Source organism: Pinus tabuliformis, chromosome 2_1 (genome assembly GCF_031772625.1).
Source record: "Pinus tabuliformis cultivar Carrire ecotype Pingquan chromosome 2_1, CPIR1, whole genome shotgun sequence".
Classification (NCBI taxonomy): Eukaryota; Viridiplantae; Streptophyta; class Pinopsida; order Pinales; family Pinaceae; genus Pinus; species Pinus tabuliformis.
The window spans coordinates 769,937,879-769,953,386 of record NC_142299.1 but is presented as its reverse complement, the minus strand read 5'-3'; the positions used below and the strand labels follow the sequence as shown (position 1 = coordinate 769,953,386).

Here is a 15,508-nt window from a genome sequence, read left to right as displayed (position 1 = left end):
TTCATTTTCTTATTTTCACAACTCAGTAATGAGAATTTAACTAAATTAACCAATTATCATTTTTTATATATAGATATTTTCTCATATAGTTAATATTTATTTGTATAATTTTTTGTCTCAATGCCTTGAGCCTCTATATTACCTTACTTTATACCAATTTTTTATTAGATTTGATTCTTTTATATCAACAATGTTCCCTAATAACCCATTTTTTATTACCTTACATTCCATCGAATTTGTTGTTTAATTTTAACAATGTTATTCTCCTTTCATAACTTATCTTTTTAATTACACCATAAGGCATTCCCCTCTGAAATCAACTACTCCAACTACCACTGTGTACTTGTCTGAACCATTCGATCGGATGTTAGATGATTAAAAAGTTCTAAACCCTTGGATTAATAGTTAGGATAAGAAAAAACCTAATAGTTAGTTTAGGTTAGTTTCTTATGTTCGTTTCTGCACTGTTTTTCCTGCTGCATAGAATTGCCTCAAATATTGTTGTTAATTCTAAGTCGGTTCGACCTTTCATTCTCAAATCAAGGAGTTGCTGAGATTAAAAATATTGTTCCATTCCAGATGCATAACAATGATATCACCCCGTTTGAAAGCCCTCACCTGTTATAGAGAAAATTGTTTTCGATGTTCCAGCGTGAAGGAGATGGTCTAGTTTTTAGATGAAGCATTGGTTTGTTACAGGTGCATTTTTCCCAATTGTGGCTATTATATTGTTCATTGTGGCAAACAAATACTTTTGGCATGGTGATCAACAAATTCCAGAAGTGAAACTAGCCTATAAGATTGAAGGCCATCTTATTCATCCATATAGTATCCATAGGCTAAGGATTGACTTTGAAAAGGGTATTGAATCCACTCTGTGTCTGACAAATGTCTTCCTAAAGAAAAAGTTTAGTACCTATCACAAAGCTATCATGCCTTCTATCATTAGTTATTTACCAAAGAATCTCAACTGGAGTGACATAATTTTCAAATCGGGAAGCTACCAAAAGCTTTCTACATAACTAGAGAAGTAGGGGAAGATAAGGCATCCCAACATCCTGACACCCTTGGAACATGTTCTAGGCATAGATTATGCTTAACTTTTCTACAAATATCTTCATAAAGATAGCCTCTCAGAATTCCTTCACACTAGTAATCTTTCTATATTGGATTGGCCATCTCATTGCACCATTTCCATAGGTCTAGTGCAAGGTTTGGTTTTTCCACATGGGTGTCAGCATCCAATCGTCCACCTTGATCTCACTGCCATAAAAATTCTCCTAAAGTCTTTAAAAGAGCAACAAATAGGTGATATTTACATTTGCAAGATTTTTGATCCTTCCAAGAGCACATGGAGTATTTATGCAATTATTGGTTTAGTTGGATACATCCCTCCAGGTATGCTCTAGCTACTCACTTATGCCAAAACAGTAAATGTTGTAGAACATAGTGTTTTATAGTTATTTTTGGTTGTATAAGATAAACCATAATGCAAAATTTCTCACAATTATAGCTCATTATGATTGTAGAGATGCTTCAGTAAATAGAAGTTATGATTGTCAAATTATTGAAGCCAGCAGGTTGTAGAAGGGCATTCTAGCCTGTCAAATGAAAAATTGCCTCTGCTTCAAAAAAATAAATATAACAAAGAAATGTGAATAATATAAATTTGATATCGAAGATGTTTTACTTGATTTCAACAAAAATCAGAGAATAATTTCAGACACAGGCATGTCATCCTCAAATGGCAAGTTGTGTCTAAAGCTCTATTATGAGTTTTTGGAGTGTTGTGTCTTAGAATATTCCATTCTCCCTTTAGAAAGCATCATGTTATAGGTAACCAAATATTCCATTGCACATTAAAAAAATATTATTTCTATGTTTTTGTCAAAGATAAATTTTCCATGTGATTCAACTCCAAACAAACATTGGAAAATAACACTCCATATTTGTCCCTCTTAGCTTCTATCCATTTTATTATGCTTTTTGGTCACTGCAATAATTGCATGTTATAGCTACAAATATCATTGGCATCAATTTTGGGAATTACTCAGGATGTTATGACACAAACTGGTCCATGAACTAAATGCAAACATCTTAGCCTTTAAGACATCGTGGGTGTTCCCACCTCCAAGCGCACTACTAAGCAGCCATGTCTCTGGGCATCCCACTCTCGAAGCTTTATGATCAACCCAACATTCATCTTTTCATTGATGGCACTGACAAATTTGACTTGGAGCTCAATCTGGTGAAGGGCCACTGTGGTGTGTTGCTCCGAGAGAAGATGGTGAAGGCTACCTCCACCAAGTTCGTGGTCATCATCGATGAATCAAATCTCATGAGTGGCCTTAGTGATAGTGGTATGGAAATCACTGTGGAGGTGGTGCCATTTTGCTAGAAGTACAACACTTCAAGGATGCAATCCCTTTTTCAAGCCGAGGGCTGCGAGGCAAAGATCAGGATAGATGGTGATAAGCCATACATTATAGATAACACTAATTACATCATGTATTCGTATTTCAAGACTCTGACCAAAGGTTCTAGGGCCGCATCAAAGACATGTTGGCTTTTGAGGGTGTGGTCGAGCACAAGCACTTCTTGGACATGGCCACGAGTGTAATCATTACTAGGGTAGAAGGTGTTAGCATCAATACCAAGTGAAAAGTTTTTGGGTTACCGTGATTACTTTCGGTGTTCAGGTAGCTTTCTGTAATCAGTCAGAAATAAATGCAGTATAAATATTGCATTCATTTGTATCTAGTTATCAGGATGTGTTTGATTAAATTGAATTTCCCTTTCATGCTTGTCATTTGAATTGTAGATCTTGGTTAGCCCAACAAGATGACCATCTAGGATAAATAGAGTCAAAACAAGTTATTTGGGTAGGATCTGTCTCCTTCCCAATAATCCCAGAAGCCAACCAAGGAGATATTAACCAGAAGAATTTAAAAAAAAATTCAACCAGATTACATGCAAGGCTTTTCTCAAAAAAAATGTTGTTCTTTCACTTTCTAACTTCGACTTCTTGTAGACAAAAATAAAATATCGCTCAATTCTAAGTGATCTTTGAACTAGAATGTGTATTTTATGTGAATTTAGACAGGCCCAAGATGTTCCATGGCATAACTTCATTGAGAAAAGGAAGGGATTTTTGCCATCTCCTCCTAATTATCTTTAAGTCCTTCCAAAATCTATAGGAGTTTGAATTTACAGTTGTTTATGCAAATTAGTGGTCCAAGGTTATGATATTGGAATCTTTAGAAGACCATTATTTGAGTCTTTAATCAATGGGTTGAGTAGAGGGGTAGAGAGCAAGCTCTATGACCATCACATTGTGAGTAAGGCATCAAGGTGGGGTGAAACATTTGTTTTTTGGGTGGGTGCTTATTGGAGACACCTGTAGTAGGGGCTTTGGCAACATGAGCCTTTAAAGGACCATTTTGTCTTTTATTCTTCTTTTTTTCAAACTACTTTCTCCCTTTCACTATCAATTTTATTAAGGGTTGAAGAATCACTTTGAGCTTGAATAGCTTGGGTGACAGGTTCAATACTTTTTGTACAGGTGTTATGCTAGGCCATCATCAGCTAATAGTCCTAGGTTTTGTTGTCTAGACTTTACACTAAAATAATGTAGTTGGGAGGTGGTTGTACTTCACTAATTATTGTTTCAACATCTTATCCCCTTTCCAAAAGAAGACAAATTCCTTATAGTACTAGGAAAGGTTGTTGAAGAAGAAAACCCCTTTATGGGGTTGAGTTAAAGAATTTGAAGACTCATGGTAGGTAAACCCTCCAATCTGTTTAGAAAATGGCTTTGAGGAAAGTCCAAGATTGTATGGATGGTGGGGAAACTTTACCCACACTCAACAACAAAGTCGATTTAAAAATTATGAAGACTCATGGCAGGTAAACCCTCCAATCTAGACATTTTACAAAAGTGGAAATTTGTTTCAAGGGATGCAACTTAAATTTCCTTCTCCTACATCAATCTTTGTGTCTACTACAATTAGGCCTTTAGTTGTTTGTTTTACTTATCTAGGTGATAATTTATATTTTCTTCATCAAATCTAAGGAGTTTAATTTCTTCTCTCATGTGATTCATTTCATCTTCCATTTTTCTAATATCAGTAACTCCTTTAGATTTTCCAATCTTCTTCTATTAGTCGTTCTCAACCATCTCCTTCTCTAGAGTGAATAATATTTGTGGTACTATGTGTACAGGAATTGTTTTTCCTACCTCAAACTAGGAATAGAAGGAGTTGATTCTCCTTTGAACTAGTTTCATTTATATGCTTTCAATCTAGAACTTTGTAGGCCACACGTGTAGTTTTGAAGGATGATCCTATAACAAGGTAGTCTTCTCCGGAAACTGTGAACTTTATCCATGATTCTCATTGTACTTGCAACCTCATTTCCTAAACAGGTGTTTGAATTTATGTTATTGGTAGCTTTGGTTCCTTCAATTTCTTCCCTCCTACATCCTAAACCTCTCCTCTTTCAAGGATATCGATTTCTTTAATGGTGATATGAGTTGGAGATGGAGGCCTTGGTCTTCCACTATACCATAATTTGGTACATTTTCTTCTTCTGAAGTAAGTTGATGGTTGATAAAGTCTAATTTCCTTAGACTTTGTGGGATTGTTAAGTACTGCCAATGTAGCTATAATTTATTTTTCTTATTCCTCCAAAATTTATTCTCCTCTTTTCTATGTTATAGCACTTTCTACTGCTTATTTATTCTTCTTTTTAGTTGGTCTCTTTTGTCGATCCTCAATCTCTTCCTAAAGTTCTATTAATTCTTCTTTGGGATCTATCATATATTTCTGAAACTCTATCTACGGGTGTACCCATTCAAACTAGGTTCTTCTGACTCATTCAATGATGTCTCATCCAAATCTTCCTCTTCCAACTCTATCTGAGAAAACACTGGCTATGGCTCTGCTAATTCAACCTAGACCTTCAAAAAGGCCTATCTATCCATGTCATAAAAATCTACCTAGGGAATGGGGCATTGGAGATGTTATAATGTATCAATGATTATTAATATTATCAAGCCATGATGACCCAAGTAATTTGTTTACCCTCTCACTTTGGTTCTCATGTCCTTTACAATTTGGAGGAGAAAATTTGGGATACTTAACCTTTCATGAACAGGTAGGTAAACTTGGAAACTTAATTGACAAAGGCGATTAAATAGATAAGCATAGAATATTTATATATATATATATATTCTATATAATACTACCTAAGCACCCATGGGGGATTTGAACCGTTGACCTATCACAAGGAGTGCCTTAACAGTACACCCATTCACCATCAATCCAATGCCCTGTGGGCAAGCATAGAATATTCTTAATGTTCCTTCAAAATAAATATATTTCAGTATGTGATATGTTATTTCATCCCAAGGGTATGCTAGGATTTCCCTTCTAATGCCATTTTTGTCTTCATCTAGTTGCTCACTATGGAGGAAAATCCCTCTTTTGGCATTAATGGCTTCATGTCTCTCTTATTTACTCCATCGCATCCCCTTTGGAAGGTTAGTCAACCTGCTAATTAAGTCTTCTTGAATGTATATTATCAACCATTTAATAGGAGTGACTACCTCATGGCCCTCACGGTGTTGCAAGTTTAAGGAAAATTCTAGGCAAATTTCATTGTTATATCCCATAATTTTCTTAAATAATCTTCCTTAGTGATAGTTTTCTCTGATGACAAGGACATTAGGATTCTAATGAATCTGAGTGGTATCAATAAGTTCTCTGCTATGGAATCCCCCTTCCATTTTATCACACAAATTTCATAAGTTTGGAAATGTTTTCTCTTGCAAGGAAATGTTGTTTTTATGTTGCTATAGGAAATAGGGTTTTCATGTGGCATGTAGCTAAGGGAGAATGCACAATCCTATAGCCAATTCTTCTAAAAAACATATTACTCCATATTTTGAATCTTTGAACTTTCAGGACAAAGAGGAATAACCGATTGTCCCTCTGCTTAGTACTTAAGACCCTTGACATAAAAAACTTCCTTACTAATAAATTCAAGTAACTAAGCATCAATCATTCTGGAAAATGTTAGTAAAGGACTGGAGAAATGTTGGAATTAAATTTTTTTTAGGATAACTTAATTTCTCATCTTATTGGAGACCTCTGTGAGTGGTTTTTGGTCAATTATGTGTCGTATTGAAAAACCCTTTGTATCTTCCAACATGTTAAATATTGGTTCTTGTAGCTCATATCTTTTCAAGGAAATGTCCAGTAACCTTCTCTTGCAATGATGTTAGTCTTTTTCGAGTCTATTTAACACTATTTTCATGTACAAGGTGGAGTGGGAATAGGTGGAAATATTGAAGTCGATCATGAGGTTAAGTGGAGATAAGGTCGATGGGTGATGAGAGAAAACTTAGGGCGTGGTTGTTGAGATGGCCCCCACCTACCTCTTGTCATTATTAGTATACTCAAGCTTGACTTATCCTTGTCATCAATAAGAGATAACAACTTAATTTTTAAATTATCCCCTATTTTAGTTTTATTCACCCTCAACCATGTGGAGAACTTTGAGAAAAAGTGAAGTTTTCTACGAAATTTTAACGCAGATACCTATAGTAGTATTTTTTGCTATAAAACCATTTTCTTTTTTCACTCATAACATCGTAGTGATTTGAATGAGTTTAAATGGTAAGGTTAGGAGATCCTCATACGTGATGTTTTACCTTTTGATGATGTTGGTGGCTTCTTTAACACTTTTGCAGGTGTTTTAATGTTAATGGTGTTCAATAGGTGATCCTGTAGTAGTATATAGGTGATCACATATCTACTTGGGGTGATTTTTTGAACTTGAAGGTGTATCTAAACTGATAATTCTACTCTAGAGATATAGGAATTTGTGCCATGTAATATTTGTTGAGAGTGCTAGAGACTTGGGCCTGTACGGTTTCTGTAGGTTGCTATAGGATTGTGTAGTCTCGTGTAGTAGTATTACAAATCCCTCGTGGTCATCAAAATATCCTTATAAAACATCGAGAGATGTTAATAATTGATGGAGGAGCTAGTGATGGTGATGGAAAATCTGTTGATGGAGGTTGTGATGGAAAATCAGGGGATTTGAGTTGTTGCATGATTGGAAATGGTGAATAGTGGAGGGGCAGTTTAGAAGTAATTCATGTTGATGGAATGGATAAATTTTAGGATTCCTTTGATTCTTTTCCTTAGCTTACATTCAAATAAACTCCTCGATTTGTAGGCTTTTATCAAATCTGGGATATCTTGTAGCATTATAGGATATAAATGTATGGAAAGAATTTGGAAATTCAGGACTGATGCTATCGACCGTGGATGATGATGGAAAGTGGTGTACATGTACTTTATTGGTTTTTTTAATGGTTCATGAGGTGATTCCCTCAGCCAAATGTGTAGGTTGGTCTTTCCAATTTGTATTGCTGATTTTTTTGTGATACTTTCACATAGGTCAAGGTAAGGTAAAACATTTTTTATTATTTTTATAATGTTCTTCATTTTTTCTTTTTCTTCTTTCCTTTTCGAGACCCAATAGCTTACTCATGGAGGTTTTCAGTTAGTAGGTCTACCCCAGGTGCCTTGGAAGAGGTTTTCAGCGAGGGTTATTTATTATTTTTTCTTTTTCTTAGAATCATAGGCTGCCTCATAAAAGTTTTTAGCTAATGAGTTTACCTCAAGTGCCTAAAAGGAGGTTTTTACTTGAGTTTTGTTTTTTTCTTTTTTTCCTCTTGTGGGTGAGAGGTTGAATGAATTGGGAGCTATTATAATTTTAATGAAATTAAGGTCCTTAATTATTAAATCAATAAATTAAGCTATGGAGAGGAATGTCTTGTAGAATTTAAATCAATAACCATTTACCAAAATTTGAATCTACTCTTCATGCTTAGTTTTGATCTAAACTAAACCTTTATCATCGCATTTTTCAACTAGATAAGGCCCTAACCATCTAGTCATGAGATTCCCTTTAAAATCCTTAAACCTTGAGTTATATAAGAGAATCCAATCACCCTCCTTGAAGGCTCAATTTTTTATATGATTTTCATGTCAACTTTTTCTTTGTAGCTGGAACACTTCGATATGTAATAAGGCCTACATCCTATATTCATCAAATGCATTTAATTGTTATATAATTTCATAATTTTCTTTGGTGAGTTCAATGTCGAGTGAGGCTTCCATCCTTAATGTATCGTACTAAAACTCATTATATAATAATTCCATATTTCCATATACTAGCTCACACGTGGTGAACTAGTAGTGGTCTTCTAGGTGGTTTTGTAGGTCTTGGTGGCATTAACAATATGCTCTACCAAATCCTTTTTATTTCTACTAATCACCTTCGTCAGGGTGCTTTCTAATGCACCATTGGTAACCTCCGCTTTTCCATTTACTTGAGGGTGATATGGAGTAGATTTTCAGTGTCAAATGTGATGTTTCTTTATGATTCCCTTGATGAGATTGGAGGTGAAATGGGAGACTTGGTCTGTCACCAATTCTCTTGGAAAATCAAACTTCTAGAATAATATTTCTCTCATAAAATCGACTACTTTCTTCTTGGTTGTTTCCTTTACTACTTTCACCTTAGCCCACCTAGTCAGGTAGTCAATGCACATAATAATGTATCATTTTTATCTGTATGGAGGATCAATAGGACTAATGAAGTACATGACCCACTTCTCAAATGGCTCAAAGGACACTTGAAGTTTAAAATGAAGTTCATCCTTCTTAGTGGGTTTCCGGATACTTTTGCATTCATCACATTGTGTAATGTATCTATGGGCATCTATGTGAAGGGTTGGCCAATAGTATCACACTTGCAAGATTTTGTAGGTTGTCCTCTTAGGAGAAAAATGGCTCCCATAGTGTCCATCATGGCAAGCTAAGAGGATGTCATAAAATTCATATTTCCTCACAAATCCTCGGGATCTGATTATGCCCCAACATGAAAAGGTTACCCATAATCTCTTTCTCACAATCTTGATTTTCTCCTTTGAAGATAAATGAGGTGGAAACTAGCCAACAATTATGAAGTTGTCTATGTTAGGGAACAATGGAGATAAGAGTGATATGGGAAAAGAGATTATCATCAGGGAGGTGGTCATCCACCACTTCTTCATCATTTGTCGATGAGGTAAGTATTGACATAAAATATGCAACAACATTCTCTTTTCCATGTTTATCAACAATAGTCGAATCAAATTATTGCAACAACAATAACCATTTAATTATGTGATAATTCACATATATTTTATTCCTTAACTATTTTATTATTGCATGATAATTATGTAAAAATACATAATAGCTAGTAATGTAATGCCTAAGCTTGTTTAGAGAACCTACAACAATAAGGAGTTCTTTTTTAGTAACTCTCTAGTTAAGTCCATCTTTGGAATATTTGCTGATAACATTAATGGCATAGAGAAGTCTACCTTGGATTTGTCCCAGTGCTACCTAAACTACTTTATCTGATGCATCTATAAGGATATGGAAGGGAAAATTCCAATTTGTGCCTTCAAGAACATGTGCAGAAATTAGTTTTTCTTTTATTTCCTCAAATGCTTTTTGACATAAAACTATCTAGCAAAACTATGCATATTTAGCTAGTAATGAGAATAAAGGAAAATAAATATTGCTAACACATTTGATGAATCTTAAATAATAGCCGGCAAGGCCTAGAAAACTCCTAACATCTTTTTGAATTTTAGGAACATGAACCTTTTTGATGATGTCTATTTTGTTAGTATCATCTTAGATTCCTTTTGAAGAGATAAAGTTCCCTAAGACAATCCCCTCATTCATTAGAAGCAAACATTTCTCATGGCTCACAGAGGAATTCATTTATTTAGACCTTTACAGAATGTTGCATAGGTTGGAGAAAGCCTCTTGGAAATCATCTTTGTAGTGTGTAAAAGCATCCATGTAGATTTCCATTGAATCATGCACAAGGTCAGAGAATATACCAAACGCAACCCTCTAGAAGGTGTGAAGGGAATTTCATGAAGAAAATGGGAGAAATATATAAGTAAAAGTTCCCCATGGACATGTGAATGGGCTTTTATCCTAATCTTTAGCGTTTATCTGGATTTGGTTTTACCCTATGAACCCATCAAAGAAGAAGAATAACCTTTTCCCTATAAGTACTTCAAGAACTTGGTCAATAAAGGGCAAGGGAAAATGATCCTTTCTAGTGGCCTTGTCAAGTTCCCTATAATCAACAAAAATTCTACACTTTCCATTCACTTTAGGAACAATTTTTGAGGGAGACACCCATTCACTATCGAATATTGGATAGATGAATCCCACATCCAACAATTTAAGCAATTGATCTTTCACATTGTCTTCTAATGTAAGGTTCATTCACCTTTGTGGCTAGAAAACATGTTTATGATCCTACTTGTAATATATATATATATATATATATATATATATATATATATATATGTATATATATATATATATATATATATATATATATGTATACCTACTTGTAATATATATATATATATATATATATATATATATATATATGTATATATATATATATATATATATATATATGTATATATATATATATATATATATATATGTATATATATATATATATATATATATATATATATATATATATATATATGTATATATATGTATATATATATATATATATATGTATATATATATATATATATATGTATATATATATATATATATATATATGTATATATGTATATATATATATATATATGTATATATGTATATATATATATGTATATATATATATATATGTATATATATATATGTATATATATATATATATATATATATATATATATATATATATATATATATATATATATATATATATATATATATATATGGTGAGTGAACACAAAAGGATATACTCTCTTCATCCCTTTATATTCCCATTCAAATACATCAACATGTTGTTTCAAAACAATGAGTAGTTGGCCCCCTGATGAGTTGGGAGAAAGGGGTTGATTTTCAAGGTTTTGGAGGGGATTATTTCTATGGATTTCACATTATTTTTATTATAACAAAAAAGTATCATTTCTTCCCATGAACTATCTTGAAAACGTCAATTTTTTACTGTAGATTCATATTTTAGGCCATCAATATTCATGGTAGTTGGGTATTCATTTTGCACAAAATTATTGATCAAATTATATTCATCAATTTGCTGCTGCCAATGCCGGTTTCTAATATACATATAGGGCATGACGGTGATAAACAAGAGTCTTATTCTTCTTCTTCTACCCAAATATGAAAATCATGCTCAATGGGAGGTTGAGCATGTAGATATAATACAAGTTGTTTTTTAGATTTCCCATTAGTGATAGTCATATTTCTATCCCTACAGTTGATGTAGGAATCAATAATTTCTAACCAAGGTCTTCCTAAGATGAGAGGGTATCCATTAAACTTTTTCTTGGGTTGAAGGATACAAAAATTAGTAGGATATTCCCAAGAATCAATAGATTCCATAACATATTCAATGATGCCTTTAGGTGCTATTGTGGAGCTATCAGAAAGTTGTAGCATTGTGGTGGTATTCCTTAGAGATCTATGGAGATTGATTTTGACTATAGCCTCCTTATTCATGACATTTATTGCAGCTCCTAAGTCAATGAGAGTGTTAGGAACCACAATATCATCGATGTGGACATCTACTACTGGGCTTCTAGGATCTAAGTACATCGAGATGATTATTGTCCCAAGCATATGATCACCTAGTTTCCTTATGACATTAATTGTAGGAGTGTCTATTTTAATACTCCCTAGACTTATAATACTTTCTTGTTTAATGAAATTATTATAGATAGGAAAATTCTTTATGATTTGAAGGAGAGGGATTTTGACACAAATTTTTCAATTCTCCTAGAATTTCAGTTTCTTCTAGAGACTGTGATTTGTGAGTGGTGAAGCTTTAAAGGCATGGAGGATTGGTTTGGATGACCTGAGGCATGGTATTTTCCTTATTTTCCTCCATATTTTTAGTTGGAGAAGGTGGGTGAGGATTTGGAAGGACCTTCCCAGACCTAAGGTTGATCTCTTTAATGTCTACAACATAAGTTGGATATGTGGTGTCTTCACTATAGATTGGTTGAGGCTACTTATTGTTTCGATATGGGTTTGGTTGAGTTAGCGTCCGAGGTTTCCTTAGAGGATTATTTTGGGATACTTTTGGTTGAGGAGGATAAGGCATCAAGGAAGGTGTTCAAGTTCCCTAAGGTCTCCATCTTGAATATGAATTACCCCATTGAGGAGGCTGGTATGGATATGGATGAAAAGGAGGAAAACAAATTCGGGAGAATAAGGACATAGATTGGACATATACTAGGGTGAAGGGTTATGGGGACACCAAGGTTTATGACGTGTGTTATAATTTGTATTTAAAGGAGAGGGATATGTCATATCTTGTTGTTACTTCCTGTGGGCTTGTGGTATTTTATGATTGAGAAAGAAGAGTTGCTCCATGCTACATTTTTCTCCTTAGTATACATATTTCAAACTTGGAAAAGATGGAGATTTGTCAGTGGAATCATTTTATTCACATACAAAACATATTCAACACTCATTCCTAGGATGTCTTTTAGTGCAATTAGGGAAAAATATAGCTTATCCCATTACTGTTTCTTATTATTTCATATTGATATATAGTGTATCCATATACATGGAAAAGGTGTGTACGATCATAATATCTAGGTCCTCTAGCATACCTCTTATCTCATTCCTAGTAATCATGGAGGAAGATGAGTGACTTACCAAGACTTTGTTTTCTCTACCTTTTTTTGTATCATACCTTGAATGATTTTTAAATATTATTTTGATGTCATCTTAGTTGAGTTTATATATGTCTAGTATGTTGAGTGTTTCCATAATTTTTCTCTAAAGCCTCATACTAAAACTAACTTCCAGAAATATAGATCGATAGTGCATTTGTGTGCTCCTCTATAACTCGACTAGAGTCTTTCCTCAAAATCTTACAGATTTTCATTTACTCCTTGATAAATTCTAAATATCTCGTCTCTAATGTCTCTTTCTCTATAATAATCCCCTTACTTGGTGTTGAAGGCTTGCTGCATCTGCTCCCATGAAGTGATGTTATCCTCTTCTAGTCGCATGAAGAAAGAAAGGGTTACATCCTTAAGAGTGGAATGGAATAGTTTGAGCTTCTTCTCATTAATTGTGTAGTCATAGCTCCTACAAACTATAGAAAAATCAAACATAAATGTCTCAGGATATTCAGTTGTCAAACCATAGAAGTGTGGAAAGAGAGATGGATTGATTTTCTTTATCTTTGCTTCTCCATATGTTTCTCTAATGGGGAATGTGAACACTTGAGGTTTCCTATTTTCAGCCATGTTATTGGTGGGTTGTGAATGTCCTTCTTATTTTTCAAGCTCCTTAGAGATCCTCGCTCACATAAAAGGGCCTGAATAGTCCTCGTGGACAGGGTTGGAGGCTCATAGTCAACAAAAATAAACTAGATACTTGTGGAAGCGAGAGTTTTTGGTAAGAACTTTCCTATTTTATCCCTAACTCTTCAAGGTATAAAAGGAAAAGTATATTTTTTTGTTTTTATAATTTTTTTGGAATCAAAATGGTAACGTAATGCAAATTTTATGTTTTTGGGAATGAAGAATGCCTAATGAAAATTTTATTTTTTTCTCATAAATTGAAATGAGAGAAAGAAGAGATAAACTATGAAAGAATAAAATACATATATAACACCTCCTTAGAAAGAACACCAAGATGGCCCTCATTATTTCAACAACAATGTTGTAACTCCTAAGGGTCTCAACTTTAATTGCCAACTTAGGGTTTGTAAAAGCATGAGGGGTTGACACTATATGTGAAGTAAGCATTATCCAATAAATCAAACTCACAACTTAAATAAAGCTTTCAAATAGAAAACCCTAATTCTGTTGGAAAAAAGGAAATTTATATAGAAAACTAGGTCAAAAGATCTACTTGGTACATTTGTTCCTAAATTCCATCTTTAGGTTTCCATGGAAGTTTTAACACACAGAAGAAGGTGAATCATGACTTGGATGCAAATTGGCATCTTTTCTCCTAAATTCCATATTTAGGGTTCCATGGATGTTTTAACACATAAAATAAGGTGAATCATGATTTCGATGCAAATTTGGGTGAGTTTTAGAAGAAAAACGAAAACTTCTACAAGAGTCTTAATTTCTCTATAGGAGAGTTCAACGAGCTGTAAAATGTGCCAAAGATGTCGCTTGAAAGAAAATCGGTCTAAGTAAAGGTTAATAAATGATTAGAAACACATATCCTTGTCATCACAGTCTTGGTAAAATAATTTATTCAGCAAAATGTGTGGATGCAGAGTTTCTTGTAGTTGTAAAAGAAAAAGACTCTGCAGTCACAACAAAACAATAGTGAAGGAAAACCACTAAATATCATAAACTAAATTGAAATTAGAAGCATAAATAAAGGTTCTAAGTAAACAATATAGTTGCTATAAATTATATCATATAATACTCAAATACTTTGGAAGAAAATACTATTTAGAAACAAGCTGATTAACCCTACATAAAATGATATTCAGAAATAGATGAAAAAAATGCATAAAGAATAATGACATAGAAGGGGTCTTAAGCACCTAGAGTGGGCCCTAACTCAATGAATCTTAAATACTTGGACATGTATGTCACGAGCTATGATAGACCCTTTTCTAGGGTCATGATAGGTCATTACAGGAGTATAAGATAAATGTGACTAGGCTATAATAGGTGGTATACCATATTCTGACAAATTGTAATAGGTTTACAATGGTGTTAGGATGCCTATATAGTAGGACTATAAGCACTAAAGGCGTGGGCTTAAAAAATGATTGGCATGGTTATCTAGGAGTGGGAAACAATTGTTTTTTCTTACACTGCTAGTATGGATAGGTGAGTTCAGGTAACCATGTTAGAATTTGTATATAAAGAAGTCCTTTTATGAAAAAGGAACTTAGGTGTAGTATAAACATAATCAAGGACTAAGTAAGGTATTTGATTATTGAAAATTCTAGAGATTAAGTATGGATGAGATCTGCATGCATTTGTATGCATATTGGAATTATATCGTGCATGTATGCAAATAGTTTATATAGTATCCATACAATATGGAAAGCCAATTGAATAAGGAAATGGTGAAGACAATTTTTCCATGACTAGTGAAAAAAGGGAATAAAACCTAGGGTTTTTACCCAGGATCAATACAGGGCTAAATTCCAATTTTGATAGATGGAGATGATTTAGTAATGAGGTGACAAGAAAATATGTACAAAAACTGTGTCATTTAAACATGTTAAATATTATTTGAAACATATACAAAGCAACAAGAGTAATGAAAGTCACAGAGGCAGAAACAATAAAAAAGAAAAAAAAATGTGTACAAGAATTGTATATAGTAACAATAGTAAGTATGACTACATGGTGATTGTATGCATGAGTCAAATGTAGGGA

General features: G+C 33.6%; 2 pseudogenes; both read left to right on the top strand.

Moving 5' to 3' along the window:
* Positions 1 to 677: 677 nt before the first annotated feature.
* On the top strand, positions 678 to 1,460 carry LOC149202845 (leucine-rich repeat receptor-like tyrosine-protein kinase PXC3; annotated as a pseudogene).
* A 648-nt stretch (positions 1,461 to 2,108) lies between these two features.
* Positions 2,109 to 2,661, top strand: LOC149202844 (putative ribose-5-phosphate isomerase 3, chloroplastic pseudogene; annotated as a pseudogene).
* Positions 2,662 to 15,508: the final 12,847 nt, after the last annotated feature.